We start from the raw sequence: 19,899 nt of genomic DNA, 5'->3' as shown, positions 1-19,899 counted from the left end.
GGAATAGCAAAAATAAATTGTCCACGGATGGATAGTCCATATTGCACTGTGCCTAGAAGTCATCTCCTCACATTTTCAATGTAACATTGTAAGATGTTCTAAGGCAGAAGTCAAGTATAGTTTAAAAAGAGAGCTTAAAGCTTAAACCTCTCTCCACAACTGAACTGCCAGGTGAGCAAATCAAGCACTGAGTAAAGCCCCTCAAAACTCATCGCTCCCCCTGTGGTCTCAATCTAGAGCCACCCACAGCATAGCTGTCAACTTCCCCCTTTTTTAAAGGGAAATCCTATTCGGAATAAGAGAATTTCCCTTTAAAAAATGGGAAACGTTGACAGCTATGACCCACAGCAACTTTTTAAAACAGCAAGAGACTGGATCATGGATTTTCCAATGTTGCTTCTACCAGGACCCTTGCTCTCCCATCATAAAGCACTAGCTCTATACTGTACTGACTAATACTGATACTTTAAAAAGTTGACAATGTTGATGCTTTAAAATGAGTATGCCAACAGTGTTTAAACATATAAGCTATGTTCTTTGGGCACTGATTTGTATTTATTTTTTATTTCCAGGCACCTTCCAATAAAATAATAGGACACATTAAAATTCTACTTAAATAGCAAACAATCGAATGACTGAAACAACACAAGCAGTAAAATAATCAAGCTCAAAAACTGCAAAGGAATTCATGGGCACAAGAAGACAGCAGGTCTTTCACTTTTAAAAGTATTTACCTAACAGCGCATCATACCATAGTGATCTCCAGAAAGGGTAGCCTTGTTAGTCTCCTGCAGCAAAAACAACCAAGAGTTTTGTGGCACCTTAAAAACTAAAGTTGAGATCCAACATAACAGGGCTTTTCTGTCTCTTCCTCCCCCAGGCTACATATGCTCAACATCTGTTCCAGAGGGTTGGACTGGAGGTGAGAAACTGGAAGTCCCATCACGCTAGCGGAAATCCTTTTGTGTATGCAGGCAGGCATAATTGGACCTCACTCTAACAAATTCATTATGGCTTGGCCACTGTGATTCACAATGTCACAACTGGACACTATGTGGGGCCTGCTCCAGCAGTTGCAGCCGGTGCAGAATACTGTGGCTAGACGGCTAAGTGGCACACTTGGATGTGTTGAGGGAATTGCACTGGATGCCGGCTGCCTACAGGGCCATGCAAAAGGTCTTCTAAGTAACACATAAAGCCCATAACAACTTGGGACTAGGTTACCTAAAGGATCAAGCTGCCTACACCTGCATAGACCTGTAAGATCACACAGATGATCATCTGGGGAAATTTTGCTTATGGCACAAACCCTATAGAATACCACAGGGCAGTGACTCAAATACAGGGAGTTTCTCCCATTGCCCCTGCGCTCTGGAATTCCCTCCCCTCCATCATTCATAAACCATCATTCATCAGTTGTTTCAGGTGTCCTGGAAAGACCTAACTCTTCCCCCGGTGTACAGTGAATTTCTAGTTTTATAATGCTGCTTTAATGTTGTTGTTTTTTAGTACAGCTTAGAGAGTAAGTAGTCTGGAAATGATTTAAGATGAGATCAATAAGGTTTTATAGACTCAAGCCCACTTCATCTGATCAAATGGGCTTGTGTTCATGGACGCTTATGCCATGGTGGGGAACCTCAGCCCCAGGATAGTCCTCCAGCTTTCTCTATCTGGCCCCAGGGATGGTGCCTAAGCCACACTCCTCACCAACCTCCTCAAGTACTTTTGTCCTGCTGGAATGTGTCCGAACTGTGATGATGCCTCTGACCTGCCAGGATGGATGATGGAAAGATGTGTCTGAGAGAAACCACTTTGATGTGGCCTAGTGGACCAAGTGAGAGGCACATATGTTGCTTAGTCTATTTTGCCCCAGGCCCCACTTGCACCTGGAAGGCTGCCCATGAGGCAATGTGGTCCTCAAAGTGGAAAAGGTCTCTGACCCTTGTTCATACCATAATAATTTTTTAGTCTTTGAGTTGCCAGAAACCTCTTAGTGTGCATACTGCAATGAATATGAATCCCATAGATAAACCATGTACAGTACATCATTTTCTACAATCTCTCTAGGCCAGATACTTTCAGATATACTTTACTGAGGATTTTAAATTGAATGTTGCTATTTGAATTTTCTTGTAACATGATGGCTAGTGTTCAAAGGACAGGGATTGACCAACTGAAGCAATTATCATAGATTATTCTCTACTCAAAAACCAAGTTTGGATGTAACATCAAGCCATAGTTAACCATGTGCATGAACTTGAGACTTTGAGCTCAAGTCTTTACTTCCTTCCCACCAGTGCACAGTGGAGGAGGAGACTAGACACAACTGTTTTCTGGCTTAAACTAACCACAGTTTGATGTTGTGTTTGAATAGGGAACTTTAGTTACTTTAAACTATGGTTTATTTGAAAGAGCCAGGATCAGAAACCATGGTTTGCTTGTGGCTTGCTTCAATAAACCATTGTTTAAACTCTGTCCTTCTCAAATGTAACAACAAACTAGTTAATTTGAACTGTAGGTGCTTCCATCTTCTTTCCTGTATGCACCCAAGGCTTGGCCAGGCTCATTCAGGTTGTACTAAAAGATGGTTTAGTGTTAAATCCAAATTGGGCCATAGGGTTAAATGGGAATTAATAGTGCCTTGAGTAAGTATATGTATGAGGCAGCACTTCGAATGGTAAATAGTTTTTAACCAACACATTAATTTGTATTTTGATTACAATCTTTGGAATGATGATTTAACCCAAATCCAAAAATCCCCTCCTTGTATGTACAGCGTCTTACTGTCACAAAAGCTTTCTGCTGACAGAACAACTGAAAGTCTATTGGGGATCATCTGGAGCCATACAACTAAATAATTTAAAAGCATATAAAATGTGTATATTTAGTCAGGACGCAAGAAGATATATGCACCAACCCATTTTGCACCAATTCATTTTGCAATATAATTATGGAATTAAAACTATACAAACCACCCATTTCTGTGTAAGACTAATACAGAAAGTGGTGTTCCCTTTCATTCCTTCCCATGGCTTTGCCTTAAAAGGATTTGGAGGAAGCAATTCAATTTCAAGTCTGACCTCTACAGGCAGGTAACAGGAATAGGTACTTTATTTTCACAAGTTTAAGAAAGCATGTACAGTACAGAAATGCTTGTGGATTTGCAGAAAGCTGTTCTTCCAAGCTAACCCTCCCTGCCTATGCCATTATCATGACCTTTTGGTTTGATTTCAGTGCAATACTTAAAGCCTCCACAAATGTTAGCCCATTTAATTTTATGAAAGGGTCAATTTAAAAAAAAAAAATTAAATCAAGTCCCATATTTCTTTCTGCTTTCCTTTTACACCAAAGCAACCCTTTGTAGTTACAGAAACATATTTTGCTTTTAAATTGGTAACATAAATGTGCATTTTCCTCCCAGAACGCATGTTTTTAAATAGACTGATTGTTACCACCTTTTTGTAATCATAACCAACTATTCTAACAAACTATCCTTTGTTGAGTGATTTGAGTCTCCCCTGTTCCCACAAACCTACAGCACATGTTGCCATAGTTACTCTGCATGTCTATTTACCACACAAGTGATCAAAGAAAGCAGACAACACACACATACACAAAAACCTTTCCCAGACTTCCTACTGGGTAATGTCCAGCCACTAATTAACTGATACACAGCCTATGGACTCCATCTACTTTTTCTTCCCTTATTATCCATCAAATACAACAGCAACATTCTCAGACACGAAGTACATTTTTCTTTCAGTCAGAGAAGCAGTACAAAAGGATGGGGAAACTCTCACTAAAAGCTGAGGTCAACGCTTTAAAGGAGATTTTCTTCTTCTTCTAGCAATAATTAAGCAACGGAATAGAAACAGTTCAGTAGGGAAACTGGAGGATATTAAAAGAATATACACAAAAGGGGGCAGACAATTGTAGGGGTATGTGTAGTTAGGTTGCGTTCTTAGGCACACCTGTCTGTAAGTCCCAGCACACTTCATACGACTTCTGCTAGCCACTCATAGAACTAAGTTAAGCTAAGCTAAGTGCTAAGTTTTAGATGAATTTCTTCCTAATCCCCCACCTCCCCTCTCTGTTCAGTTCGCAGAATATTGTAGTCCTAAACACATCCACTTGCTAACAACCAAATTTTCTTCTATCTACTTGGAATCAGTGTGCTGGCTGGCTTCTTCCCACTTTCTGTCAAAGTCCATCGCAAAATACTGCTGAAATGCATCTCCAGTGCTGAAGGAGTTTGTAGAAGGTGGTGGGGATTTGTGAAAGCAAGCTACTCCCAACTTGCAATGAAATACTGTACCTAGTGTATAAGGTAAAGAGTTAGGGAGTCTTTAGAAGATCCCACACTGCCCTCTCCAGTTTTCAAGTAAACCGCTCCTGCTAGCATCCTTACTAAGCCTTGTGAATGCTTAACCCAAAGTTTGTGCTTTTAAATCTGTAACCTGCTTTTCCTCAAAAATGACATGGAAGATAAATATTAAAACAGAATATAATCCTGAAAGAGGCACAGAGTTAACTGAGCATGCTATACGTGCTGCTTCAACTGCAGAAAACATCCTCCTGCCATTTCCTTGCATGGCAAAAAGCAGGTTAGAGATTAGATGACCGTGTGGAAGCCTGACACATCTTCAAAGGAGCAAAAGTAGTTTTTCAAATGCCACATAGGTAGTTGAGTTTTCCATCACTGTCCACAGAGATATCATTCCTCCTATGTTTACAATTATCCCTGTAATAAATGCTGGTTCTTGCAACCCTTCATAGCACAGCATACTCATAACACATCAATCAATATTTTAAATATATTTAATGACTTGTGCCTTGCTTTTCCAATAATGTCCCAGGCAGTTGTTTAATCAAGGCTATATAGTTAGTTCTCTATAGAACCTCCAGGCTTGCTTCTGCTTTAGTGAAGGCTGAATCTTATCAGTATGGCTGGCAGCATATTACATTTCTGAAGCTAATTCTTGCTCTTCCAGACAGAACCCAGACACAGATCTATGCCTTTCTGTCATTCTTGAGAATTTATATTTTGCATTGGTCAAGATCATTTATCAGGGCAATATGGGGCCTCCATTTCATAGTAAGACACATCACTGTGCCTGAAAGTTAATAAATCCAAACTGTAGCATCATTGTTATGAGAAACTGGCTGGAAGATAACAGATAGCCTGTTTTTGTCCAAGTGTCATTTTATTTATTATACTTTTAATTTAAATTCAGAATTAGTTTTCAGTTTGCTCACATCTCTGGCTTTTGGTCACATTCATCTCATTGTATTTAACTCTCAGTTTTTGAATCCCTGTTAGTTCTTCAGCTCTGCAAACCTCCAATAAACATTAGAAAAAATGTCTGGATGTGCATGAACTGTTCCATCTGCTGAAGAATGCTAGCTGATTGATCTGCTGGTTTGATGGAATTTTGTTCAGTACACAAAGATAAACAGATATTTCACTAAAGGCTACTAAAAGAAGAAATAAGGCACACAAATGTGACCATCACAGTTCACTTCTAAGGCTGGTACACACCAAAGTTCAGTTAACCATATTTTGATACCACCACAGTATTACTGCTTAGGACTGCGTTGCACACATTTACGCAGAAGTAATTCATGTTCTGAATGAGATCCCTAGAAACTGTACTCAGGACTCCCCAACATAGGATTGCAACAAGTCCCACAGAACATTGGGGGGGGGGGTGTTTACTTCCAAGTACAGAACAAGTAAAAACATAAGTCTCTTGACAGCCTTAATAAGGAACTAATTTAAGTGGAGTATCCGCACTGCTGATTCAGAATAGGGTCTGTTTCCTATACTGCAATCTTAAGATACAGGAGCACGCTGTGGTGCTGCAAAAATATATAATCAGGATCCCTAATACATGCAACTGACTCCTGCTCAGACATGTGCACTGCAAATACACATCAAGATTCTCACGGCGCATGCCAGAAGTGTGAATTACACAATCAGATGAAACACTTCATATCCCTTTGCCATTCTGAGACCACTCTTGGGTCTTGTAATGCGAGATACGGCTCCAAGTGACAGGCATAGAAGGGACAGGTGCATCCGTGACTAGGGTGTTAATGAAGGAGCACATAAAGAGGGCCGTAAGTGTCTCTTTTTGCACAATTGACAAATATGAGCAATGTCAAGTGTACACAGGAAAGATACAATAGCTGTTCAGAATAGCTAAATTATCACCAGGCCAAAACAAACAAAAAACCCAACCCTGAGCAGGGGAGTTAAGTGTATGTTGAGGTGGACAAGTCTAATGAGGCAAAAAACGTCTCGCTTGTTTCCTTTTGTGCTCATCAATACCACTTATGTGCATTTCATTACCACCATCAACCATTTCTTTTTAAACATCTTCCCTTCCTTATTACATTTTTTTTTTTGCCTCCCTCTCCCTCAAAGCCATACTTTGCACATTTGTCATTTGCTTTTTAAAGGTCGTCTGGAACTTCATTTTAACCGGAAGTACCTTACTCAACATTTATGTAGAACGGAGTCCTGACTACTTTCGAAAGAGTACATATGAAATCTTTTTAAAAGTATCTTTAAGCTTCTTTCTTGAAAACTTCTCTTAGCCAAGCTCCCTCTGGTGGTTATAATGAATCCCAGGATGCTCCAGGCAGTGCGCGGAAAATGATCTGATTGAGCACAAATAAAAATAAATTGCTTTCCTACAAGGCGAGCCAGCTCCACAAGTAGGCATCTCAGGGAAGCAATATTCCCAGAATTTCCCTCTCATTCTTGTTTGTGAAATTACTCTGATCACCATTAAAATACTCCTACAATCTTGTTTTCTGAAAATGGAAGGAATATGAGGGGTTTTATTGTCCATACAGGTGCAAAGTGTCTCTTTTCTTTACTCTTCGTGATTACAGAGTTAAGCAGATTCACAGTGCAATTGTGACAGTGTCTAAGCAACTCCTGCTGAATGCAATGGGACTTACTCCCAGGTAAGTAGGATTGCAGCCTCTGTCTTTCTCTCCGCCCCCCCCTCCACCTGCAACCCGCAAACAAAAAATACCTTCCAGGTATTGGCATCGTCCCAGTCAGTTGTTAATTAAATATGTAATTATCAAAAAGGAATCTTTAAAGAACAGCCCCCCCCCATGAAAACTAATAAACAACAAAAATCTGCCATGGCACACACACATACATATATATACATATATATAATTCAAAAATCAACCATTTATCTGTCAGTACTGAAAACTTCACAAATTACAACAACAGACTCTTTTGTTAGCACTTACATGTGCTAAACTGGAATGTGAATAGATAGCATTTCCCTCCGTTTAATAAATAAAACAACTGCAAGAGTTTAACGAGCAAAAAGTGTTGAAATATTAAAATAATGACGTTTGGGTAGAAATGCTATATAGGCTCAGCATTTGATGGCATGTTTGCAGGAGCCCAGCAACTTATGCTACTGTGGATTGTCACGAACAAAAGGTACGAGCGCAAGAGATGCGATGCCACCCATTTAAAGCTGAGCAAACGGGAGCTGACAAGGCAAATCCCGGGAAGGGATCCTTTGCCATCACCCCCCCCCCAAAAAAAACCACCGATCGCCCTTGCCAATGACGTCACCAACTACCAGCTTTTTTGCCGGGGGGGGGTGTTGAATCCAGAAGGCAAAACTTGCAAAATCAGCTTCCAACTCAAAAATGACCCACAGCTCTACATAATCAAGTAATTAAATGCGAATGATCAGCAACACCCAGTTCCCCAGTTCTCTGGGTTTCCCCCTTCGCTTCCTGCCTCCAGAGCAGCTTTTGCCGCGTGTGTCTTACCTGCCTCATGTTTAGAATCCCATTATCCATCCAGCCAGAAACAGGAGAGTTTCAGGAGGAAACGAAATCCCATGCGCAGTTCCCAACAAGCCGGCAACTTTCCGCCTCCCTGCTCCTTCCGTATGTCCCCCGCTCGAGAGAGAGAGCGCGCTCGTCAAGACAATGTCAAGTTTCTCCACCTTGTTGTGCCCTCTCCCTGCTAGCCTATTGCAAGTCAGGAGAAGCGAGCCAACTGTCCGCCGAGCTCCTATTTCAAATCACAGCTCAGATATGTCGTAGTTGGCTGAATTAGGCCATGAAATAGCCTCACCAATCAGGAGAAGGGGGAGGGAGGAATCACACATAAAGGGCTGCCTACACGAGGATTAGGAAAGCTTTCAAGGATTTAAGAGGCTGAAAAGCAGCTGGAAACAGTGTCTCAGGCTACAAAGGGGGAAGTCAATTTGTGGTATGAGAGATTATTTTCATTCTTATCTAACTTCTCCGTGTCCACTCTTAACCTGAAAGGCTCCTGGGATACGCCAATGAAGTATTTGATTAAAAATAAAATGTTAAGCTGAAACTCAAGTGACAATCTCTCTCCTACACAACTGTGGCTATGAAAGGCGGAATTGCTTAACAAGCTCGAACAATGTTAATAAGAATGTGCATTGCATTTGCATAGCTACACCCTTCCCCGATAGCAATGCAGAGTGCCACACAAAAGAACGTGCACGTTTTACGACTGTAAAGTTTTCACCAGCAGATTATATACTTTCTCATATCCAGGATTCATACTACATGGCAATAGCCTTGAGTAGCATTTTTAAAAGGTGTTTTAAAAAGAAAGGAACGAAAGTAATGCCCATAATTTATCCCCACATCTGTAGCAACAGATTCACACATTAAACAATCTAGAGAAAATTACTAGGGGATTTTATGCCCTTCTTGAAATAGGGTCTGTCTGCTCATTTTGTTTAGTCTCTCTGACCCCTGCTTTGAAGCTGAGTCTAGTATATGGCCTTTGGGTTGTTTACACTGTTCTTTTTTTAAAAAAGAAGAAGAGTGCACATAAATGTACACATTTAAACAAAAGTACTAAAACCCTCATCTCCCTTTTTACACTTTTCAGCTTTTAAGATCAGCTAAGAAATAGGCTGTTACGGTTCCACTCTAAATGGAAATCTGTCTTTTGATCTCTAGGTACAATCAAGCAAAACCGAAGTCTGAATAAAGGCTCATAATCATGGATTTGCTACAGCAATGACTGTACTTATCTAGCTGAGTAGTAAATCACTACCCAGAAAATGCCTCACAAGTCAGAAATCTCTTGCAGCTGAACAAAAATGTGTTAGAAGTATACTATCAACACTGAAATACCAGAGCCCAATAAATCTATTCCCTTTCTCTCTCTCTCTTCTTCAAGGTGCCTAAGCATGCAAAAATATGGAAATATGGAAAGACCCAGACAATTTATTAGTATTCCTATATATTATCCAGATTTCTGGGTGGGTGAGATTATATTATGAAACTTTCCTGTTTACTAAGGTTTTGACAGATGACACACAAGTTTACCACTCACAGCACAATATTTGACTCTGATAACATGGACATAACATGGATTTCCAGAGATGAGGTCAGGTTTGATATCCTGCAATAAAAGCCACTGTAAGAGTGTAAGAACAAAAAAGAAGTCTGCTGGATCAGGCCAAAAGTTCGCCTAATCCAGCATTCTGTTCCTACAGTTGCAAACAAGATGCCTACAGGAATCCCAGAAACTGAACTTGAGCACAACTCTCCCACTTGTTCCCTCATCGACTGGTACCCAGAGGCGTAAAGGCAAAGGGACCCCTGACCGTTAGGTCCAGTCATGGATGACTCTGGGGTTGCGGCACTCATCTCGTTTTATTGGCCGAGGGAGCCGGAGTACAGCTTCCGGGTCATGTGGCCAGCATGACTAAGCCGCTTCTGGTGAACCAGAGCAGTACACGGAAACGCCATTTACCTTCCCGCCAGAGCGGTACCTATTTATCTACTTGCACTGCGTGCTTTCAAACTGCTAGGTTGGTAGGAGCAGGGACGAACGACGGGAGCTCACCCTGTCACAGGGATTTGAACCACCGACCTTCTGATCGGCAAGCCCTAGGCTCTGTGGTTTAACCCACAGCGCCACCCGCGTCCCACCCAGATGTATACTGAGACCTAAATAGCCTCAGACCTGTATATCTGGAGTGTCTCCACCATCGTTCAGTCTGGACACTGAGGTCTAGTTCCAAGGGCCTGCTGGCAGTTCCCTTGCTGCAAGAATTGTGAATGCCCAAGTTCAAGAAACAGCAATCATATCACACTGATTTACAAGATGAATGGGGCAAATCAAGAGTCCCTGGCCTTGTCAGGAGTTACTGACTCTTTGAGCACATTTCCACCAGAGATTCCTGCCCAAGCTTTAAGAGTCTGAAGTGAGCACAGGGGTGGCTATCTGAGGACTAATCATTTGAACAGGCTCTTAGTGAAAAGGGGGGCAGGGAGGGGCAGCTGCCCCCCAATCAATAAAATTCAATAGATACATAGCAAACTGAGGTTCTACTCCCCCTAACAAAAGGCCTGCCTCCCCTAACAAAAATCCTAGCTACACCCATGTGTGTTTACCAGTCTTATTACTCTTCCTGCCACAAATTTATAATCCTGCCTTTCAAGGAACAGGGAGACTAGGAGCTGATGGAGTCAAAAGAGGATCTTTACATTAAACAGATACTGTTATTCCCAGGACACATAATCTGTAGCACCTTCCAATCTGAGAATGACTTGAAGAAAGCTGTATCTCTTGCCTTCTTCCTCTTTTTTTCTCTCTTAGGAAAAATGGACTTCCCTTTTTCATGCAGTCAGAACAGAAATAAAATTCTCTAGAGAAAACTAGAGCCTTTGAGATGACATGTGTATCCTATTTTCTTCATGGTTCCTCTGCCTTTACTTTCCCCTCCTTCTTGTCGTTTCACTGTGCTGTATCCATTAAGGTTCACTGAACTTTGGAAAGCTGCAAGCTATTGCATGTCACACAGGGTAAAACTGCTGAGGCAGCTATTTTTATGTGGCAAACCAAGTCTCAGCACTTTGATGCGACAGTATTTAGATGTAGGTGGCATACTTGAAAGCAGACATTTAACCATTATAATTACTCTGTTTATCCTTGGTGGCAGATGGAAACATATCTACAATATATTTGCATGTGCCTAATCATCAGTATTAGTCAGCACTGTTTTTCCATGTTAAAATTACCATTCACTGATGTCAATAATGGAGTAGTTCTAAGAGGTTGGGGGTAAAAGATGTGGGTTTGCGTCAGCAGTTGTTCAACAGTAAAACAATTGGTGTCAATGAAGTTAACTTTTTATTCAAATAAACCAAAACAGCACAAGGTTAGTAATCACAGCAACTCTCCCCAGTAGGTCTTTCCTCAGTGACACAGTTGCGAGGACTGAAGGTTCGTGTCTTCCCACTGCTCTCTAAGAGTCCTCCCCTGGGGTCCTCATTCAGAAGCCTAAGGCTTCTTTTCCTGGCCCCTCTTTGTTCTGCCATCTTCATTTCTCTGCATTTCTGGGAGAGCAGGGTTGGGGAGCTAGTCACAGCAGGTGGGAGAGACTCCCTTCTTCCGCAGCCTGCCTCATCTCGGTCTCCTGCCACCCCCTCCTCTCCTGTCTCCGAGTCTGGACTGCCCTCTGCCACAGCTCTTCCTGCTCACTAAACCCTGTTACCTCTTTTCAGTTTCCTACCACTCCTCTGCATCCAGCCAGTCCCTGACAGCTGGAGGGAATTCTAAAATTAGATGAGAATGTGGCAGATCCACTGCCTGCTGTGGCTGCCACTGCTCAGTGATTGCTTAATTATACAGGAATTTCTGTCTTTCCTGGCTGGTGCTTACGCATTACTCAGGGTGGCCTTAAGACAATTTAAATGTGACAATGTTATAAAACAAAATTAAAAGACATTAGAAATGTCTGACACAGGTGGACACCACAGATAAAACATTACTTTTACAACAGCTGCTTAGCACACAAAAGTTTGCCAGAATGTCTTTGCCACCTGACAAAAGGCTGCCAGAAAGGGAGCATCCAAGCTTTATGGAACAAGGTGTTCCAAAGTATTTGGTGCAGCGAGTGTTTCTGACATTGTTTCAGTTCCCTCACACAGGATTTTCTTTCTTTTACCCAGCAGATTGGCTGTATCCTTCCTCTGCCCTCTTTTTCTATTGAGACTGCCAACTAAAGGATCAATCTATGGAAAATTCACAGAACCGTATTGGATGGATGACATTTTATTGTCCTTCTCCAAAACTTAAGCTTTCATAGTGCCCTCTTATGGTCAAATTCATGTCTGACAATTCTTAGAAGAGGGATTTGTTATTTTTTTCTTTGCAGCTCAGAATTTAAGTTTACTTTCACAAGGGGGACGTAACTACAGAATGATGGAGGAGAAATATACCTCTGTGGTGACTTCACTGGAAATAATTGTGTAAATTGTCCCTTGTAATTGGAAGAAATTATGCTATTTATTTATTCATCCATTCACTATATTCAGCTAGCCAGTGCACAAAGCAATACAATGTTAATTAAAAATACAATATAAAGCACTGCAAAATTAACTGAAATAAACTGAAATGCAATTTAAAACTGAGAGGGCCAGGCTGAGAAGCGTACATTGTTTAAATGGCCTAGGATAATAGAAAAGTCTTCAGCTGGTTGTTTGTATTTAACGAAACTTATATACCACTTGGTTGTATCAAAACCGCTAAGTGGAGATGATTTCCTAGTATACCAAGTACTACATGTGCTTTGATATGTACTCCTTTGTGTGCAGGCTTTAGTGACAAGAGCATCTCTGTACTCAACAAGCAGAGCTGTCCCATCATTAAAATGAATGAGGATGCCCTTGTGCGTAAGGGGCATTGTGCATAGCAGATTTTGCCTGCCAAGGAGCTGCTGGATCTGGGCCTTATCAAACAGGACCTTGAATTCAGTAGATTGCAGCAGGGGCTTAACTTATGATTTACCAAGGTATCGTTGAATTGCTTTCCAAAATAACACGGTTGTTGTCATAGGGCTAGGGAAATGGAGATGAGAATTTTCAATTCTCAGGGCAGCCACTAAAGCAAAAAGCACAACCGCCATAAATTAGCACTTAAGGATCAGAGGAGAATCTTGCCTCCCCCTCCTGAGCTATACCAGATGTATAACGACTGGAGCTCAGGATGTGAGAGTGGGGAGCGAGAATTTTTTTCACCTGACTTACATTTGTTCCATCTCATATTTTTAAAAGAAAGTGTGCGTTTCAAAAGCAGAAATGGGAGAGAACCGGACAATTAAACCTTTCCAAAGTGTAAAAACTGTGAATGGTGGGGAGGAAGGAGGGGAAACAGAAAGATTTCCACTGACCATTCTACTTACATCTAGTGACTTAACCCCCCCAAAAAAACTAGCCATTTGCATTTCTGCCATTGAAACCAGACTGAATGAAATACAATATAAACTGACTTTATTCTCTTCATCTGTGATTTTGGAAATAGCATCCTGAAGAAAAGGATATTCTTGCTGCAGTCCTATATCTACTTACCCACTGAATGCGCTCATTTGACTTCCGAGTAGATATGCACAAGACTGCACTCTCATTTCTCAAGCAGCAATAACATGAGCAGAATATGTAAGTTGTTCAAAAGAGAAGATAATTAATATTTGAACTATAATTTGAAAGCATGATGAGAGCATGGATTTTGTAAGGAGATTAAAATAAAACTTGGACAAATGTAACCCATAAAGTAACAGAATGTTCCTAAATGGGTTAGGGGAAGTTAAGTGACACTCACTGCTTCCAGTGCCCTGCTAGCTCTCTCCAGCTAGGGTGGGAGTTGGGGACAGGTTTGCTTAACTTAAGCAAAATTGGCTGTTTCTAAAATAGGGAGCCCATGGAATCTTGCTAAATTAAAATTCAAGCTCACTGTTCAGTATTGGCATCCACCTGTCTCAAGAGAGAATGCAGTGTGCCTCTGGGAGTGAAGTCAAACTGCTGTGTTAGCAGCATGGAAGCGACCTTTCTGGGGTGCAAGCCTGGGCAGTGTTTTATGGAAGTTCTGGGCTGCCCTGATGACAACCCCCCTTTCAACCTCGCTGACATTGTCCAAAGGAAAGCAGAGCAATATGTTTGGCTCCAGTTGGACTTCAGGAATTGCTGGAAGGAGCCACCCAACCATCTTAGGGAATTCACTCTGGATCTGTGTAGGGTTTACTCCTTCCCCCACTCCACTCCCAAATATATCCCACAAGGCAGTGGAGGTTTGGGATCAGAGTTTCCCTTCTCTTAGATGGGCCAGGTTGATGAGCCCCATCTGCCTCACACTTCCCTCTACAGCAGCCTTTCTCAACCTGTGTGTCCCCAGATGTTGTTGAACTACAACTCCCATCACCCCTAGCTAGCAAGGCCAGAGCTCAGGGATGATGGGAGTTGTAGTCCAACAACATCTGGGGATACACAGGTTGAGAACCGCTGCTCTACAGCATGTACAGAAACTGCCTTCTTGACCATCTGACCCACTATTGGTCTTATCCACGCAATCTGCCAGATCCTGCCTTTGCATGCAGGATAAGTCCCTAATTCACTGAGGGTTTGAGATCCATCAGACACCCATCTGGTTTAGCCAGCCAGTCAAAGCTGTTCTGGGGTGTGGTCACTGTCACATGCTGACAGATTCTAGGAGCCACATGTGAGAGCTGAGTGCAGGGCAGGGTGGACACCAAAGGTGGACAAACTACCCTAGAAGGAGCATGATGTGTCCTTCACCAGAGGTCCTTCACCAGAGGTACTACCTCTTTCCTAACATCCCAAGGTTGCAAATACATAAGAGCACCAGAAATATAGCACTTGAGCTCATTCACACTTGAACCAATGGTTTCTTGGAATGACAACATAAGAATACAGTCCTGAAATCATGTCTGAAAATGCATGAAGTTGAATTTGTGGGAGTGGTCGTAGGATGACCAATATTAATTTACATAATGCTATTCCAATTTGTTTACCTAACATTACTGAGAAAAGTTCTTTCCCTACTTACATTAATGCATCTATTTTCTTTAAAAATAAATCTGTGCTAGTACCAGCAAAAAAATATTTTTGGCATTTTTATTAAAAGGTTTTTAACACATGGAAGTGTTGGCTACATTTCCTTTCATTGCCTGTGTTTCTCTGGACAGATATCCAATCCTTTAGATTCCAGAGTCTGGTTAAAATTCATGTGGATTAAATTAGGCACAGGAAGTTTCTGATATTATATTCCCACAGCGTAATGAAATGGAGTGCATTAAATTTAAGCAAACCAATAAAAACACACACAACATGATAGAGTTCAAACCATATTGCCTAATCTCATGGTTTCCAAAGGGTAAGAAAAGCCATTTCATGTCACCCTAGGTCTTTGCTAATAGATGCGTAGGTATTAAGCAAAAGTAAAGAATAAAAACAGACCATTCTTAAAATAATTAGAATAAACAGAAATGGAAAAAGGGGAGGCATAGAAAATACACTGGAAATATTACTATTCCTCAAGGAATCTAAAATGGTCATGAGGGTCTCTTTTGCTTTCTCCTTCACCTGAAGTCCTAACAGGTACAGTCCTATCAAACAAATAAAAAGGTTTTCATAGTAAGACTTAATAGTAAGAACACGTTCACAAATAGGCTTCCTCGTCGGACAGAATAACAACAAAATCAAGAAATGCCATTGCATCCCCTTATAACTTCAAGCAATCCTGGAAAAGGAGGAAGTGTAGTATTTTTGTTTTATTGTGTTCTCGGGCTAATAAACTGGCAGTGCCTTTTGCAACAAAAACATTCAACATCCTGCTCTGCTTCATTTGTTTTGAAATACTAGGAAATAGTGGTACAGACAATCCCGGCTATAGGTGCAACTTCCAAACTGTGGGAAAATGGCTTTGTTCCAGGCAGTTTACTCTTTTCCTGAGCCTTTCACCCATCTAGACATCCCATAGTTTGGTCACCTATTGTGGCAATTGGATCCATGTCCCAGCACAGTGGACAAGGAAGACACATGATGGAAGGGACATGTAAACTTTGGATAGTATGGTAGTCATCCAGTCATCTAATTTTTCTCGTCTACTTGGTCAACATCAAACTCACATTCTCTATTATGTAAAAGCAATTCTTGTTTTTATGGCCAGCTTTGGGGGACGCCGGGGGTGGGGAGGCAGGGAGAAGAAATTCAACAGCAACATAGATTTTGATTTCACAACCACATAATATTGCAAATCAACCTATTTTAATAACCTGAGGATGAAGTATTTTAATTTCCTTCACCGGGCTCCGTCATATCATCATCATCATAACCTAAGTAACTAAGAAACTTGCTCAGAATTTTACCATCTCTGTTCTTTTTTCCTTTTACAGCTGCTCTTCCCACACTGCTTAATAAACTTTCTGTTCCCAAGAATAGACATCTTTAGCAAGCCTGATCTTGCATTCCTTGTATCAACAAAACTCTTTATTGACTGACCTCTGTGTGCATTATGAGGGCACTCTCAAGACGTGGCATACACAATCTTGTGTGCCTTTCTGTGAATGTGTAAACATGCACATTTAAACAATCTGCCTTTCCGCCCCCCTTCACAGGACTTATCAACAGATCCAGTGAATGGGACAGTTACTACAATGCAAGAAGTACGTGATCATCCCTAATGCACAAGGATAAGAAATAGCACCGTAACAGTGCAAAGCATTATAATCGTCCAGTGTGAATAGAGTGCAAATTATTTCACCTGTACAGTATACTACCCAACATTATTATAAGCAGGACACCACAGAACAAAAAAGAGGTGGCTGGTAATGGGGAGGAGGAAGCAGATCTTAGAAAAGTAACTTGTCATACTGCAACAACATAAAATTAAGCAATTATAGCCATACCTGGACACACGGCTCATTGATTTCAATAGGCATCCACCTTCATATAGATGCCTTGGGCTTAGCTGCTGAGAAGATTGCTAGGATATTTCTCCACTACATTTACAAATGAAGGTAGGTCAGGAGGAAGAAAGAGGCCAAAATGCTATCGCAGGCGCACAAGGGTTTATGGCACAGCCAGTAAAAATTTCAAGTAGAGATAAATGATGTTTGGAGATCCAAGCCAGAATCAGTTGCTATGCTTTAGAGTTTAGGATATGATGGAGCTTGTTGCTGTTAACTACTTTCAAAATGTGGAAGATAAAGCAGGTAAATGTTTTCAAGTTAGGTATCCAAATCTACCAGACTCATTCATTCATGAGCTAAAATAAAAAAATCCCTTCCAGTAGCACCTTAAAGACCAACTAAGTTAGTTCTTGGTATGAGCTTTCGTGTGCATGCACACTTCTTCAGATACACTGAAGATCTGTTGATAAGTCCTGTGTGTATCTGAAGAAGTGTGCATGCACACGAAAGCTCATACCAAGAACTAACTTAGTTGGTCTTTAAGGTGCCACTGGAAGGGATTTTTTTATTTTGACTATGGCAGACCAACACAGCTACCTATCTGTAACTGGATTCATGAGCTAGTTGCTTAAGCTATTACAATCTGGAACACATTTTTATGAATCCACACACACACACACACACACACACACACACACACACTGTATATATATATAATCTCCCCATCCCTTCCTCCCATAACATAAATTCAGAGTGGTGTAGATATCATTATATCATTTATTCTCACCAAAATAATAGTAATAAAAAATAGAAATGTTTGGTAGAAAAAGACACTTGTCCCATGTTACACAGCCGCCTTACGACCAAACAGAGATCCAGTGAGGTTGCCATCATTTGAATCCAAACATTATGGGCTTGGGGGTGCAGAGATCATAGGCAACTGGGGGTGAACTTGGGAGAAGGGAGGGGAAACCTAGCATTTTCAAGAAGACTTTATTCATTGTGTAGGCAAGGAAATATGCCCAGTCGTTTTTGGTGGGTTTGGGGATAGAATCCACGATGCAGAATGCAACTTTTGCTTTCCATTTCCTTATTCCATTTCCTTATTTTAATCTAGGAACATAAACACCTTAAATGGAGTCAGAGCATCAGTTCATCTAGCCTGGTGTTGCCCATATGGTGTCTGTACATACTGCTAAGCCAAAGCATGGCTTGGTAAATGAACATGGAATTTCCTGGAGAGACAACATTCCCCAGTCCTTTTAGTTCAGTGTAGCATGGCAGGGTCATCAAAACCTGGGATCATACTTAAGCTCCTTAACCACAGTCTATAGGCAAAGTTTGGCTTACCATGCTGTGTGAACTAGACAATCCTCCAGTTAAACATTATATAAAGTCAAGCTTTATATAAACAGAGAAATACTAATATTTGTGTGCAAAAATGAATGTACAGTTGAAACTTTGTGTGAGGTATGAAATCACTAGTCAGTATCTCCTATGTGCAATATTAGACACGGTAAGTAACCTGGTGCCCTTTACCATTTGTAAACTACTTTGAGGTTTCCTTTACAATCAAGTGGCACATTTTGTTAAAGAAAATGAATAAATATATATACAGGGCTGTTGTAAACCTTTTAAAGGCAATGTGAAGAACACATTAAATCATTTAATAGTTGCTAAGGATTCTTAATGGAGCAGGAACTGGCAAGCCACTCCTGTATCCCTGCCAAAAAAACTCCATGGACAAAGGAGGCAGTGGAAAACAGGAGTGCCTGGCGTGCTCTGGTCCATGGGGTCACAAAGAGTCGAACACAACTAAGCAACTAAACAACAACAAGGATTCTAAATAATGTCATATCATTTCCTGTTGTGCTGTTATCCACCTCAAATTCTAAGCACTACTTTTAAAACTATTGTGGCATTTTGAGGCACATTTCATTAAGAAGTTGCTGTTTTTCAAGCAGATTCATATCCCTTGGTACAGAGGTTGCTATAATTACTATGTTCTATATGACACCATATACTAAGCAGATGTACGAAGCCTATGTGCATATCCATTTTCATTATAAATTAATTATTTAACTACTGGCTCCAAAAGGCTCCACTCTCTTCTTCTCCCCACCCTTGAAAGAATTTCCAGAACTTTTAGGTCTTCTTTCTGAATGTCACATTTTAACATTGCTTATCCATTAAGTCAAGGGAGAATTCTGTGGCTTCTTTTCTACGTAGAAAAAAAGTAGGGAAGCTAGTGAACTCATTATCAAGAGAGTTTATAATTAAATTGAAGAATGAGTGAATCACTGGCTGCACTGAAAAAGCTCCTTCTTTTTCCAAAGGGTTTAATGAATCATAGAAAGATGTTTACAAGGCCCTATTCTGAACAAAGTGCTCCATGTTAGCATGGCAATGGACCATGTCACTTTTAATAGCTTGAACCTTTCTTCTTCTCTTTTTAAACGAACCATTATGGCTGTTCTATGTTGCTCATCCAACCAACAACTGATTCACCTGGTTTGCATTTTAAATCGCTGGACCTGAAGGTGATATTTAGGAAATCTACTGTCAGACGTGCAAACTGTGAGGAAAGAAAAAATGTCACACTAAATCATGACAGATTAATACGGTATTATTCATGGGCATATGCTTTCATACCGTCAGAAAGTCATGCTTAAGTAAGTTGCTTTTACACTAACAATATGTGGCAATTGTTCTCCTTGCCGTCGTTGGGAGCCATTGAAGCTACATGCTTTTCAGTCCCATTGATTTTAAATAGAAGGTGAATTTGAGTAGGAAATGGGGTTTCATATGTGGGTTTAGATCATGGGTAGGCAAACTAAGGCCCAGGGGCCGGATGTGGCCCAATCACCTTCTAAATCCGGCCCGTGGATGGTCCGGGAATGTGTGTTTTTACATGAGTAGAATGTGTGCTTTTATTTAAAATGTATCTCTGGGTTATTTGTGGGGCACAGGAATTCGTTCATTTATTTTTTTTCAAAATCTAGTCCGCCCCCCCCCCCCACAAGGTCTGAGGGACAGTGGACCGGCCCCCTGCTGAAAAAAAATGCTGACTCTTGGTTTAGATGCAGTTGTTCAAATGTTGGCTTGGTCCTCTGGTGAATAACCACTTCCTAAATCCTGCTGA

At 41.0% G+C, this 19,899-nt stretch overlaps 1 protein-coding gene across 4 annotated transcripts in view; it reads right to left on the bottom strand.

Moving 5' to 3' along the window:
• The window catches only part of MID1 (midline 1), a 280,249-nt gene that overhangs the window by 106,487 nt on the left and 153,863 nt on the right, over nt 1-19,899 (bottom strand). The window contains exon 1 of one of the 4 annotated variants that reach the window (XM_082220877.1): nt 7,816-8,080. The exons of 2 other annotated variants lie outside the window; for them this stretch is intronic. The gene's annotated coding sequence lies outside the window, so the exon portion shown is untranslated. Of the gene's footprint in view, nt 1-7,815; nt 8,081-19,899 lie in introns of those variants that run through there. One more of the 4 variants, XM_082220873.1, reaches the window with a different exon arrangement.

Source organism: Podarcis vaucheri (assembly GCF_965113315.1).
Source record: "Podarcis vaucheri genome assembly, chromosome: 4".
Taxonomy (NCBI): Eukaryota; Metazoa; Chordata; class Lepidosauria; order Squamata; family Lacertidae; genus Podarcis; species Podarcis vaucheri.
Note: the sequence above shows the minus strand (reverse complement) of the source record. Positions and strands in the feature narration are given on the sequence as shown.